Consider the following 15,523-nt stretch of genomic DNA (forward strand, 5'->3'; position numbering starts at 1 on the left):
GCCGCCTGGCCCGGAAAGGGTTAAATGTGACATAGCAATACATGTAGCCTAATGAAATGCGTTATAGACTTGAAACTTTGCATGCAACCTCAGCGAATCTTTTCACGAGACATGCGGTATCCCTTGGTTCCCATAGTTGACCACGTCAGGGGAGGATTATATATGTAAGGATGTGTGGAAGTAGCTAAGTTTAAAAAGTAACATTAGTAAAGCTATTAGTTTACACCTGAATTTATGGCGACTGACTTAAGTTTCTTTTGCATCAAAAGACATACTCATTAATTACACACATAGTGTAATTATTAAATATAACTGCTTCTTCCTCTGTAAAGCCACTTGCGTTTCTCGATACGTAATTAGTAATTAGGTCATGGCAAAAGGGGGATTTAATACCAATCATAAAGCATATTGGTTTGGTAGTTAAATTATACAGTAGTTAATTAAAATTAATTAGTTAATTTAATATTGTATGCCAGCTAGCCGACCGGGCTTGCACTGTAAAGCTTATAGTACAATCTTTAAGCATTATTGATAATTAGCTATTACATATCCTGACTCCACCAGCGGAGAGTCCTATATTTCCCTTGAGTTCAACCAGTATATTTGCACCTGCGTGTTTTTAGATTCTTGAGAATTCAGAGATACAAATAAATATTCATGTTCATGCCAGCGTTCGAATTGTAGGAGTCCTTTGAAACAAGGCGTAATAAATTCCAAGACATAGTTTTCAAAGCCGATTTGGACGATCACTAATGTTGTTTGTAGAGACATATAAGTCTCACTTCGTGCTAAGTCCCCAAATGATGATATCCCGTCGAAGACACTGTGAAATGTATCCTAGAGCTCCTAGAGAGAGTAGAGTGTATAGTTCAATAGTAGAGCAATAGCTAATAGTAGTAGCAATAGAGTATTGATACCTCTATTAAGATGTATTGAATATCATGGATGTACTTGTGTATGTACTTTTTTCGTAACCACTTTCGCGCGTGTAAACCAACCAAGAAAGGGACACTAGTCGTTATCTTGCGAAAAAATCTCTTTATGTACCTTGTTTACTAATACATTACTGTACAAATCATTATGTCTTAAGATACTCGCGGACCTCATAAAGTGCCTTATGAGGTCTATAAAATAAACCGTATTTTGAAAGTTATATTAAAAGCTCCAATGGAATACGTTATCTTCAAAGAAGCATATATTCTCCCAAACAGAGAATGTGTTAACAAACAAAGAACAGTTGTTAGAAAAAAATTAGATTTCTTGTTGTTTACAGGATGTAAAAAAACCGTTTTGCACATTTGCCTGGTAATCGTATAAAAAAGATTTTTATATAATAAATTTCATTTCATTGCGTAAAAATTCATGTGTACATGTTAAAAATTTAAATGAATTATAACAAAATTGTTAATTTACAATTCTTTAGGATTACTTTAGAAAAAAGGATTAATTTTAATATCTTTACTACATATTGAATATAGAATGTGTAATATAAAATACGTTTATATGCAGTTAGAGTATGTTTATAAAGACTCAAAGAGACAAGGGTGCAAAGTTTTAGAAGTAAAAAATATAAACATTTTCATTGCATAAAATATCTGTCCATTTCATTACTTGAAAATAAAAGAATAGGTAGGAAAGTGGTAAATTATCAGTATTTTCAATGACTGACTTTCTATAATGTAGTTGAGCAGATTAATTTTGGAAGAGTACATTGAATAAATAATTAACGACCACATCAACTAACGAAGGGTTACTGGAGCGTGACAAACCAACCTCGCCAGCTGACTCCAATAAATGTCACTAATTATTGGATTTGTTCAGTAAAACGCAATGTTGGTGTTACTGAATGTCCTGGTGTTGTTAACCAAATTATTTTGTACTGGTTCCGTTAATTCTTGCGTAAAAATTCACTCTACCTTAATGTTTCAATTAAATATGAAGTTGACGAAGTTCTCTTAATTTTTACCAAAAGAGTAAATTTTGAATTGACGCAATTAATTTATTTTTACTAAATACTATTAAAAATCATATTATAGAGCAAGAACATTAGAATTTCTTTACGATATTAGAATCTTCAATTGAAAGAGTGAAATATCTTAAAAATAGTACAAAAATGTAACATTTCTTAAAGATTTTAAATTTTGCATTAAGATCATAACAAGTACAATATTGCAAATATGAATGGGCAATCATCATTGGCCATATCGTTGATTCAAATCCATAGTTTGACGAAGAACCACGTATTGTCGATCAATAAGGGCAAAAACTTAGAAACCTCTCATTGCACTTAGTCCTAAAAGCACCTTAACGTTGCTCTGGAATTTGGTAAGGACGAGTAAGATTGGGGTAGTATTTTATGTTGTATCCATCCACCATGACATAGAACAGTGGGATCTATATATCGATCACGCCACGTGGGAAGAAGATAACCTGTTTTGGCCTTTTTTAGGCAAAAGTAGTGGGTATGGCACTCTCTCAATTTTAGACTTGCAGAACCTGTAACAATAAAAGAGCCCCGACCACTCCAGTCATACTCAGTAGTAGAACAGGAATTTTTAGTTACAGAAATATTTAGTTAACACTATTTTTTAACCCTTCCATAACTTCAAGTCCCTCCCCCATAAAAACTCTGTACTGGTATGAGAGGTAAATGAAAGATATCGTTCAAAATGTAAACACTAATACTCGATCAATTTTACACAGATAATATTTTTTCATATACGAAATATGGAATAGGACATACAAAATTTATAACTTAATAATTTCAACCCCTTTGACACTCCATTTTTACCACTACAAAAGAAGCTTGGATGACGATTGATTTGTTTATCTGGAAACGATTTCTTGTTCTTGTTGAATAATATTGGGTGTGCTTATTAAACCATGTAAATTGCTCTCGGATGCCAGACTATTAGATCAACATATGGCCCTTATTAAAACTGTACGAGATAATTTCCAGTACTTTTTCTAGTAACCAAGTCATGTAATGGAAATGGAATAAGTGGAAAGTAAAGCCCCGACCACTCCAGTCATTCTCAGTAGTAGTAGTAAAGGAATTATTAGTTACAGGAAAATTTTGTAAACAATATTTTTAAACCCCTTCGATAACCTCATGTTTACCTCCCATACAGACACCTGTACCGGTATGAGAGGGAAATGAAAGATATCGTTCAAAGGGTAAAAAATACTACTCGATGAATTTTACACCAGATCATAGTTTTTATAATCATATGAAAAATGGAAAAATGACATATGAAACTTATTATTTAGTAATTTCAACCCTATTGATACTCCAAATTTTTACATAAAAAGAGGCTTGGATGACGATAGTATTTGTTCTGGAGAAGAATTCCAACCTTTGTAGAACAACCATTCAAATGGTAAAAAATACTACTCGATGAATTTTACACAGATCATAGTTTTATCATATATGAATATATGGAAAATGAACATATGAAACTTATTATTTAGTAATTTCAAACCTATTGATACTCCAAATTTTGACATAAAAAGAGGGTTGGATGACGATAGATTTGTTCTTCTGGAGAAGATTTTCCAACCTTTGTAGAACAACCATTCAAATGGTAAAAAATACTACTCGATGAATTTTACACAGATCATAGTTTTATCATATATGAAATATGGAAAAATGACATATGAAACTTATTATTTATAATTTCAAACCTATTGATACTCCAAATTTTGACATAAAAAAGAGGCTTGGATGACGATAGATTTTGTTTCTTCTGGAGAAGATTTCCAAACCTTTGTAGAACAACCATTCAAATGGTTAAAAAATACTACTCGATGAATTTTACACAGATCATAGTTTTATCATATATGAAAAATGGAAAAATGACATATTAAACTTATTATTTAGTAATTTCAACCCTATTGATACTCCAAATTTTTACATAAAAAGAGGCTTGGATGACGATAGATTTGTTCTTTTGGAGAAGATTTCCAACCTTTGTAGAACAACCATTCAAAGGGGAAAAAAGTACTACTCGATGAATTTTACACAGATCATAGTTTTATCATATATGAAAATAATGGAAAAATGACATATGAAACTTATTATTTAGTAATTTCAACCCTATTGATACTCCAAATTTTTACATAAAAAGAAAGAGGCTTGGATGACGATAGATTTGTTTTTCTGGAGAAGATTTCCAACCTTTGTAGGACAACCATTCAAAGGGGTAAAAAATACTACTCGATAAATTTTACAAAGATCATAGTTTTATAATATATGAAATATGGAAAATGACATATGAAAACTTATTATTTAGAATTTCAACCCTATTGATACTCCAAAATTTTTACATAAAAAAGAGGCTTGGATGACGATAGATTTGTTCTTTTGGAGAAGATTTCCAACCTTTGTAGAACAACCATTCAACAGGGGAAAAAAGTACTACTCGATGAATTTTCACACAGATCATAGTTTTATCATAATATGAAATATGGAAAATGACATATGAAACTTATATATTTAGTTAATTTCAACCCTATTGATACTCCAAATTTTTAACATAAAAAGAGGCTTGGATGACGATAGATTTGTTTTTTCTCTGGAGAAGATTTCCAACCTCGTTTTGTAGGACAACCATTCAAAGGGTAAAAAATACTAACTCGATAAATTTTACAAAGATCATAGTTTTATAATATATGAAATATGGAAAATGACATATGAAACTTATTATTTAGAATTTCAACCCTATTGATACTCCCAAATTTTTACATAAAAAGAGGCTTGGATGACGATAGATTTGTTCTTTTGGGAGAAGAATTTCCAACCTTTGTAGAACAACCCATTCAAAGGGGAAAAAAGTACTACTCGATGAATTTTAAACACAGATCATAGTTTTATCATATATGAAATATGGAAAATGACATATGAAACTTATTATTTAGTAATTTCAACCCTATTGATACTCCCAAATTTTTACATAAAAAGAGGCTTGGATGACGATAGATTTGTTTTTTGTTTTCTGGAGAAGATTTCCAACCTTTGTAGGACAACCATTCAAAGGGTAAAAAAATACTACTCGATAAATTTTTACAAAGATCATAGTTTTATAATATATGAAATATGGTAAAATGACATATGAAACTTATTATTTAGAATTTCAACCCTATTGAATACTCCAAATTTTTACATAAAAAGAGTGGCTTGGATGACGATTAGATTTGTTCTTTTTGGAGAAGATTTCCAACCTTTGTAGAACAATCATTCAAAAGGGGAAAAAAGTACTACTCGATGAATTTTACACAGATCATAGTTTTATCATATATGAAATATGGAAAATGACATATGAAACTTATTATTTAGGTAATTTCAACCCTATTGATACTCCAAATTTTTTCCATAAAAAGAGGCTTGGAATGACGATAGATTTTGTTTTTCTGGAGAAGATTTCCAACCTTTGTAGGACAAAACCATTCAAAGGGTTAAAAAATACTACTCGATAAATTTTACAAAGATCATCAGTTTTATAATATATGAAATATGGAAAATGACATATGAAACTTATTATTTAGAATTTCAACCCTATTGATACTCTCCCAAATTTTTACATAAAAAGAGGCTTGGATGACGATAGATTTGTTCTTTTTGGAGAAGATTTTTCCAACCTTTGTAGAACAACCATTCAAAGGGGAAAAAAGTACTACTCGATGAATTTTTACACAGATCATAGTTTTTTTATCATATATGAAATATGGAAAATGACATATGAAACTTATTATTTAGTAATTTCAACCTATTGATACTCCAAATTTTTACATAAAAAGAGGCTTTGGATGACGATAGATTTGTTTTTCTGGAGAAGATTTCCAACCTTTGTAGGACAACCATTCAAAGGGGTAAAAAATACTACTCGATAAATTTTACAAAGATCATACAAGTTTTATAATATATGAAAATATGAAAAATGACATATGAAACTTATTATTTTAGAATTTCAACCCTATTGATACTCCAAATTTTTACATAAAAAGAGGCTTGGATGACGATAGATTTGTTCTTTTGGAGAAGAATTTCCAACCTTTGTAGAACAAACCCTTCAAAGGGGAAAAAAGTACTACTCGATGAATTTTACACAGATTCATAGTTTTTTCATATATGAAAAATGGAAAATGACATATGAAACTTATTATTTAGTAATTCAGCCCTATTGATACATCCAAATTTTGACATAAAAATAGCGTTGGATGACGATAGATTTGTTCTTCTGGAGAAGATTTCCAACCTCTGTAGAACAACCATTTTGTTTATGCCGTGTAAATGTTCTCTTATGTGCCACACTATTAAGTCAGCTGGTGGCACTTATAAGAACTGTATGATAATTTTTCAGGACTGTTTACAATTCCCCTAATAATTATCAGATAAATACAGGGCTGATAATTGGATAGTCCAAAAATATATGTGATATTTATTTTGGTAACTAGTAGAGTTGGGTAATATTGACCTTTCCAGTTGAAAACCACTTTTATTTGTACTCTGTACGATAGAGTGATGGATTGAGTGCAATTCATCATCTCGTCAATTTATCGTTGTACAGTAATCGTTATCGTGGTAAGTAGGAAACCCGTTTAAAACATAATATGGACACTAACTCTGCGTTGCTCAACTCAATCTCAAAATTTCTAACGTTAGACGTAAAACAACGAAATCGGGTTTGGCCTACCACCATTAATGGAAAAAAAGATTTGATAATTCACTTCAAATCAAATTAAGCTTAAAAATAAGACTCCACGAAAGAAGTTTGTACTGTTACTCTAATTTACTAAACAAAGAACATAATGTATTTATTTCTTTAAGGCAGGAGTATCGCTATCAGGCCTTTTTAGTTCACTAAAACAAGCAATGAAGTTACCTGACAAAGACAAAGAAAAAGACAATATTCAAAACTTTTGTCTAATTGTTCATAAAAGATTAAATATTGATGCCAATGGGTCACGAGAATTACGTGTATCTAAAAAGGATTTCCATGAGGGTGCATCAGGCTTTTCACTTTTACACAACTTTAATAGATAATTTCCAGGATTGTTACTCATTCCGCATACCAAACATCCTATTATGCCTGAAAACAGGTAAAGAGATTTTTAAGTAATTTGTAGACGCTAAATATTTATATAATAGAGGTAATCTTATTGATACAAATATTTGAATAAGTTTACAACAAATGTTTTAGTAAGCAATGATTTTATCACAGAGAGATTTATAACTATAATAGACCACCAATGAGGTGCAAAAAATGCAAATTCATGCCGAGTTTATAGCCAGAACCTATACTTGATTGTAATGTGGACCCAAAGTCTCCTACACCACGCGTCCAACAATATTATTTGGATTAAGTTGAATTTAATACTTGAACATGTATACATAATAACTATTTTATTTAAAAAATATGGATTTTCTGTACGACGTATCTTTTAAAATATAAACGTAGCACCTTTTTTGATAATGCTGTATGTTTGTTCACTTATACACTTATAAGTTATATGGATAGTGTACTGTAAACCTGATTTATTTTTATACTTACAAAACAGTTACTTCCATGGAAACATATTATTATTAAAATTGTATATATACACAATTATGTACCATAAACTAACTTTTAATTTATTAAACAAACTTTGGTTCTAATTAGTCGTGTAAATCCTGGAATAGATGCGAAATCAATCAGCGCGCTGCATTTGTCAAACGGTGGAATCGGAAGTCAACAGAGATCAGTTTGTTTATTCCACTAAGCAAACCAATAAAACATCAACATCGACAAACAGCAAGTGGTAATGTTGAGTTATTGGGGCGAGGTCCATTCACGAGACAACAATACAATCGCTAACTATTCAATCTGCTCTGTAAAGCATTGTCTCCTTTTGTTTACAAAACCCGCATCACTCGCGTCCTTATTTAGTTGATAAACGGAATTGGAACAAAATGTGATGTTGTTTGTACAAAGATATAGTGACAAGAAAATACAATAATCAAGTGCTAGTTATACTTCGAACATTACTAAAATCAAGAAAATCAGAACACTCAAAATTCGTACATGAGAAAAGAATATTAATTTTGTTGCAGATGTGGAATATAAATAACAGAATAGCCTTGCAGACTGCAAACAATCTAGTACACTCCCAGCCTCTGATTTAAATTAGTCTTTTATTAGGATTTGCCTTGTTCTAGCATAGTAGTTTTCCTCATTGAGGGGTCACTTCCGGATGGTGTATACCTTCCAGTTGAATATTTACTGAGTAAAACAAACCCGAGTTATCACTTAAATTCCAATGGATTACAAGTATCGGAACAACACTTACCGCAAATTTTGGGGTGGATCGAAAGGCGTTCACACATGAGGGGGTGCTGTTACTTACTTCTTTGACTGGAGACGTATAGAATTTTAAACAGGAGCAGCACCAATAAATCATCTTCGTTTATAAAAAAAAAATTCTCCTATCCTACCTGCATACAAGGTTAGAGTACGCCACCACGTTGCATGCAAATGTCGTGTCCATAACTCATTTCATTCTTGAGATAACAGATACAAGATATATATTTACATCCGATGTAGAACTCATTCTCGTGTATAAAAACATGAATTTTCAAGCAAATTCAACAATTAAAAAAACCTTTCTCAATATATCTTACAAATATTTAGTTTGCATGTCATATAACTCTATTATAATATTTGTTTAAAAATTCATTCATTTCGAGATTTTTTCGTTTTCGTCATGGTTACCTACATGGCCTATGTAAAAACGTTTTTAACGTACAGAAACATCCCATAGAAATGGTATGTACGATCATCGAACTCAATTTTGCCTATGTGGAAATGAAGTATAATGTAAAATTTAAAGTCAGTAGGATAGTTTTCTCAAGACATTGTAGTGGATGACAGGCAGAACTGAAATTTTGCTAGCTCCTGCTTACGCTCAGCCTATACGTACTCAAACAACAATCAAGTAGGAATTTAATTATTAAATATGCAACATGAAAACATTAACGAAGCGGAACCATATGTTCTATCGGAGTTGTTCGCTTCCCCACACTAGTAACCGCCTTTTTAATTAATGCACAGACTGCAGTTCTACCGGTTTGTGTCTCAGTGATAACAGAATATGATACAAATTTTTATTCGAAATACAAAAGTATATTTATGAAGTTTGTTATTTAACAGAACATAACCACTATTAAAACTAATCATTATAACAATGATATTGAACGTTATTTCAAGTGACATTTCATTTGAAAGGTCTTGATAAAAGAATGGCAGCTAATTAAAATTAATTTAGTTAACAACATAAATGGATCCTGCTCAAACTTCAATGGACAAAGACAGAAACACTATATATTTTTGATGAGTAAACGTGGAGGAATGAATCTCAGGACACTCCTCCAGGAAAAAAGCGAACAGTTTAACCTAAATCAAACTATAGTTGATTTACACAAACACAAACATTTAAAAAAAACCCAAAATCTAATTTTTCAGAAATATTAAAAATTTTAACAGTGACAAAAAGTTCACATCTATTTCCTAGAAAGGTATGCCTATTCCCTCCATCTTTATGCATAAAAAACTAAACATAGTGTATCCATACTTTTTACTCACATTGTATATATATATATATATATATATATATATATATATATATATATATATATATATATATATATATATTTATTTATTATATTACTATGTTGTTTAATAGTATATTACATCGCAAAGTAAAGGATTACGACCACTCTTTCATTTCTTTTATGATACTTTTTGTATTTTTTTCAAGTAAAAATTTAATATATAAATATTTAATACATTATATTCAATTGTAGTGACCATTTCTTATTAATAGACAAATTAGTATTTGTTGTATTAAAAAAAAAAACTTAATAATATTCATTTTAATACCTATTGCTACTAAAAGTATAGTATATTCAAAAATTAAATATTTGAGTCTAATATAATTTCTAGTTTACATTGATATAACAAACGTTATTGTTGATTGGAGACTTTAAAAGCTATCAGATATTGTATTTTGTATCAAGAAATTGTGAAAACACCTTTAGTAATGTTCCAATATTTATTATTTAGCTCTAGTAGTTGTAATAAGCTATTGCAATCCATTTCAACCCTTATAAACAGTTTTCATAATTAGAAAAAGAATTGTAGAAAACCTACATAAGGAATCCTCAGGATGAGTTCCAGGATAAAGTCGTTCAACAGAGTGGTAGATTATAAGATTAATCGAGAATATAAAGACTTGGAGATAGTAACAAACCTACTGAGACGTACAATGCGAATCAATCAGACCTCGGAGGGCGGAAAACAATTTCCGAGCGAGACGGGAGAGAACACGATTTCCGCCATTGGATTACCTCGGCCCGCCATGCCGCGTCGTCTACCTGGGACTGTAATAGCAATTAGGTATAAACAATTACCATAGTGACGTAGCTGTAGGTATTATTAAGGTACTATAAAAATGTAGGTAATTATTTATTTAATAGTTTACTCAGAATCAAAACGAATGAAAAAAGCTTATAATCTTTTGAAAGTCTAAGGAAATTTAAAGGCTGTAGAAATGGATATTTTTTTTTTTTTTTTTTCCTTTGGGATATTGGGGTGGATTCATAGATCCTCACACGTCAACCTGAGCTTATTGTGTGCCCCTTTGATGTTAGAGGGGTAAGCCTATCTTCGTGCCCTTAATTAGGCTAAGAAGCTTTTCCCCGATACTAGCATCTGGTTCGTCGCCTGGTTGTTTGTCACCGAAAAGAGCCCTTCTCCTTGCTCCCAGTCTCTCACAGTCCAGTATTATGTGTTTTTGCAGTCTCTTCAGACTTATTGCAGAGTCTACACTCCGAGGCCTCATTTCGTAAACCTAGAGTGTTTAGGTGTTTCCTGAAGTGGCCGTGTCCAGTGATCAAGGCAATCACTTGCTTAACCCGATCCCTGCCCAGCCCCATCAGCCATCTGGTGAATCCGGAGCTAGAATCGGCAAGCAGTCTTTTGCCGAGTGCTTGTCCTTGGTGACTCTGCCACCGCACGCGGTGTGTCTTCCTGGACCATTTGTTTATACTTTGGTAAGCGGCTGACTTGCTTATACCACAACTCGGTTCTGGACCGGTGTATGGCATGCTTGCTCCGCTTTTGGCAAGCCTGTCGGCGCATTCGTTGCCACCTATGCCTGTGTGGCCCGGTACCCAACCAAGACGCACACAGTTGCGTGATCCAAGCTTGCAGAGAGTGTTAAAGCACTCCCACACAAGCCTGGATGAAATGCTGTTGGAGTCAAGAGCTTTAAGAGCTGCCTGACTGTCTGACATTATACAGATGTTCATTCCCTGGTACCTTCTGGTGAGGCCTAGGTTGGCACAGGCTAGGATACCATAGATTTCGGCTTGAAATATGGAGCAGTTCCGACCCAAACTGCCGCTAAGGGCAGTTCTAGGGGATTGACTAAACACTCCATATCCAGTTCTACCCTTAATAAGCGAGCCATCCGTGTACCAGACAAAGCTCTTTCTTATTGTTGGGATGTTATCTTGCGATTTCCACTCATCTCTGGAGTAGAAGTCAACAGAGAATGGCTTATTGAATACGAACTCCGTTCTCATTGTGTCGGAGACCATTTCGAGAATAGCGCTTGGGTTTACAGCTTCAGTGATGGCGCCATGGCTCGCGTTAGACGCGCCATTCCTCCACAAGCCAGCAACCATCAGCCGATAAGCTGACTTACGCGCTTCAGCTTTTATATGGACATCAAGAGGTAGAAGTCCTAAAGCCACCTCGAGGGTCGCTGAGGGACTGCTCCTGAATGCTCCGGTTACAAAGATTGTGCCAAGCCTTTGTAAGCTTTCAAGCTTGGCTTTGGCAGTTACCTGATTCACCTTTGTCCACCAGACTAATGAACCATAAGTGATTTGAGGCCTTACAACTGCTTTGTAAAGCCATAGTGCTATGTGGGGTTTTACGCCCCATGAGAATCCTGCAAGTCTCCTGGACGTCATGAGCGCCCACTTTGCTTTGTGCAGGATATTATTAAGATGATCATTCCACGTAAGCTTATGATCTAGAGTCAGTCCTAAATATTTGACTGTCTTTGACCACTCCAGCTGAGTGGATGCGAGTTTCAGCCTAGAAAGAGACTCTAGGTTCTTTTTCCTAGTGAATGGTACAACTACTGTCTTAGAGGGATTTACTTTCAGTCCCTCTCCCTGACACCAGTTGTGTACATGTTGAAGGTTGGTATTCATGATATCAACAACAACATTAGAAATGGATATACATATAAATCTTTTTAAAACGGTATTTTAGAGGATTATGGAGCCAAACAGTTTTACAGCTAAACAATCTTATTATTTATCAATAAGAAATGAGTTTATGTGAATCAAAATTCCATTTGTGCCCGTCTGTCCGTCTTTCTAGAATGATTTGACCTTTTAACTTGCAATTTTGCACAGCTTCATTTTTATATAGGAAATTGATTTTTGATTATGTCAGTTTATGGGATTTTGCCGAGCTAGGGTTTTTGGGAGTTAGGGAATATTTTACATTTTCATTATACGTAACTATTAGGAAACTGAGAAAATCACAGACATTAGTGTTTACTGATATTTTTAATACGAAAACAAACTGAGTACAATCATATAAAATTTTAACATGTGACGTGTTATCGCATGTAGTTATGAACTTGAAACTTTGTATGCAGACTCAGTGAAGCATGTCACTCGTAAACAACACGTGGTGTGTCATAAACTACTCTTATCTTGTCATATATCTGAAACTTCCTTCAGGTTTCAGATTAATTATTACATATTCTTTTGAATATTATTATCAATTCAAATAAGCTTTTGAATACCTTTGTACTTCAGGATATAAATATTTTATAACAACAACCCTCGTATTTCGAATTCTGGCAATCTGATATGATCAGTGTGTCTAAGCGTAATGTAATCGTAATTTATTACTGCTGATAGACTACGTAACTGAAAGAATAGGGCGTTTTAAGATAGGTTTCTACGCGGAACTAAAAACTTTTTGGCATTTAAAAGAATATAATTTGCCATAATGTTTATTTTACAAACGGTTTACATTCATGTATACAACTAGGGCGTAGAATGTAAAAGATGCTAATATAAAATGTTTCAAAATATTTAAAACCCCGAAGCAAGTTTTTTTTATTTAACACACACACACACACACACACACACACACACACACACACACACACACACACACACACACACATCGTAATTTCAATATATTACGATACAAATATATTCTATTAAAAACAGACATATTGTAATCTACTCTATATTTGCTAAATAAAGCCACAGAAACTATGAAAGCTAAATAAATTCCAATTTGCTTTACAAATATATCGCTCCGTTTGACAATGCAATGTTCAATATTGGTTGATAGAATCGTATTTCAATGTTTTAGATGAATCATATTCGTCATATTCAGTTCAGCTCACATTCATATATGTGTATCCAATATTATAATGTGGCCTAGTTAAATTAATCAGTAAGAGTACGATTCAAGTAATAAGTAATTCAAAGTGGTAAGTGATTCAAGTAATTTATTATTAACTTTAAACCCACCTTCAAGATAATATAAAATATTCCACGAAATCTAAATAGTCATACATCTTTAAAACAAACACATTACGTTATATGATGGTAATTAGTGTTAGGTATTGTACATTCCTTCCATTGTACGATGTTATACCAATGGGAAATATATAAATTTATGATCAGCCTTCTTCATAATAGTGTTGCTGACGTGTTTCCAATAACTGTATTGTTGTTGTTTACAAAAATTGGCGATGGTTGAACTGGTAATGGACCAAGAAGGAATCAAACTTATGGATATCGTTTGAAAATATATTCCCCTAGACACTGATTTGGCTGTTAAGTTAAACGTCGACGTTATTAAGTTTCCAGTTATAGTGGAGGGGTCGGTCAGCAAAAAGTTGTAGATTAATGTATGAGACGGGTTTTGTGAATTTATAATATCAAATCAAAAGTCGTATTAAATAAAGATTTTTTGATAATAGTATTTCAAATTAAGTTGATTTTTGAAGGTATAAAACTGGAGTACTTCATCTGACTACTTCTTTTGGCGGAATATGGATGCATGTTTTGCACATGGGAAAAACTTTCGTTTTGGGCCATGAAACGGTACGTCACGCTTGTTTGATTTCAGTGGCTATCCAGGCGTGCTAGATATATGTTAATTATTTAAAAAAATCATAATTTGAAACACAGGTTTTTCTTTAGCCTATTTGTAAAAGATTTTATTTATTAAAATATATGGTTGCGGAATATTACATTCATTTGATAACCTCAAATATTGTAAATCACGTGCAAATGAAAAGGTTATGGTGGTTAGTGTGTATACTATTGTTAATAGTTTAGGTAACATAATTATATACTGCAAATATATTGAAATTTTGATTTATCTAGGTCAAACTACTGAGGTAAGTAAAAGGTTGAAACATTGTAGGACTAGAATATTTTTCTAGGCAATACATAATAAACAGAAATCTTTTTTGAGATTTGTTTGGGAAAAATTCATATTAGTGAGGTATAAGGATTCTTGAGAAATTAAATGTGAATATATACTGTCGATACAGTGCATGTTTTTTGCCAAATAAAAGTGCATTTAATCTTACTTTATAATGAAAAAGCAACAGATATAAAGTTGTTTTGATTATTTGGTTTTATAAAATAAATTTTATTATTAAATTTATGACGCTTGATTTATTACAGTAGGTTATTTAGAAAAACCTCTCTATTTTAAATACAAATTGTTCTTTACTTTTGTAAAATTTATTAATTAATGAATTTTGGAAAATGTACATTTATTGGGTACAGGGTTGCAGAATTCTATGTGCATCGGATAATCTCCAGTATAACAAACAAATCGCGTTATAATCAAAACTTTATTGTGGTACGTGTGAATAACCATAGTTAATAGTTTAGTTACTCAAAGTTTATATCATAGATATTTTTACATGGGTTTTAAGTAATTTGTTAAAATATTTTTATTTTTCATGGATTTCTATAGGTCAAACTCCTGAGGTATGTAAAATGTTGCGAGTTATAAGGGTTTATATTTACAGCCTATTATAAAAAGTAGTCACTTCTTTCGGTCAGGACTGCCTTTCCATTTTTAAAAGTTATTTGTTATTATTACGGACCTTTATATTTATAATTACAAAACACTTTTTTAAATAAATCGTATATAATGTGAAGCATATTTGAGATGGAAAATAAATGTTTTAATAATAGAGAAAACACATATTATCCCTGTTGCAGGTCCTACACGACGTGCTAACTAATGGAAGTATTGTAGATGTCTTAGTATTTCAGACACGTTTTCAGTAACATTGTATTTGAAACATCATAAAACTAAACCTCACCTATCAGAAAATTTCTAAAGTTTGTCGATTTTCAGTTTAATGTATGGATTTTTAGTACTGGAAACACTTGTAGCCTAATTGTCGCCAAAAA

Source organism: Homalodisca vitripennis, chromosome 2 (genome assembly GCF_021130785.1).
Source record: "Homalodisca vitripennis isolate AUS2020 chromosome 2, UT_GWSS_2.1, whole genome shotgun sequence".
Lineage (NCBI taxonomy): Eukaryota > Metazoa > Arthropoda > Insecta > Hemiptera > Cicadellidae > Homalodisca > Homalodisca vitripennis.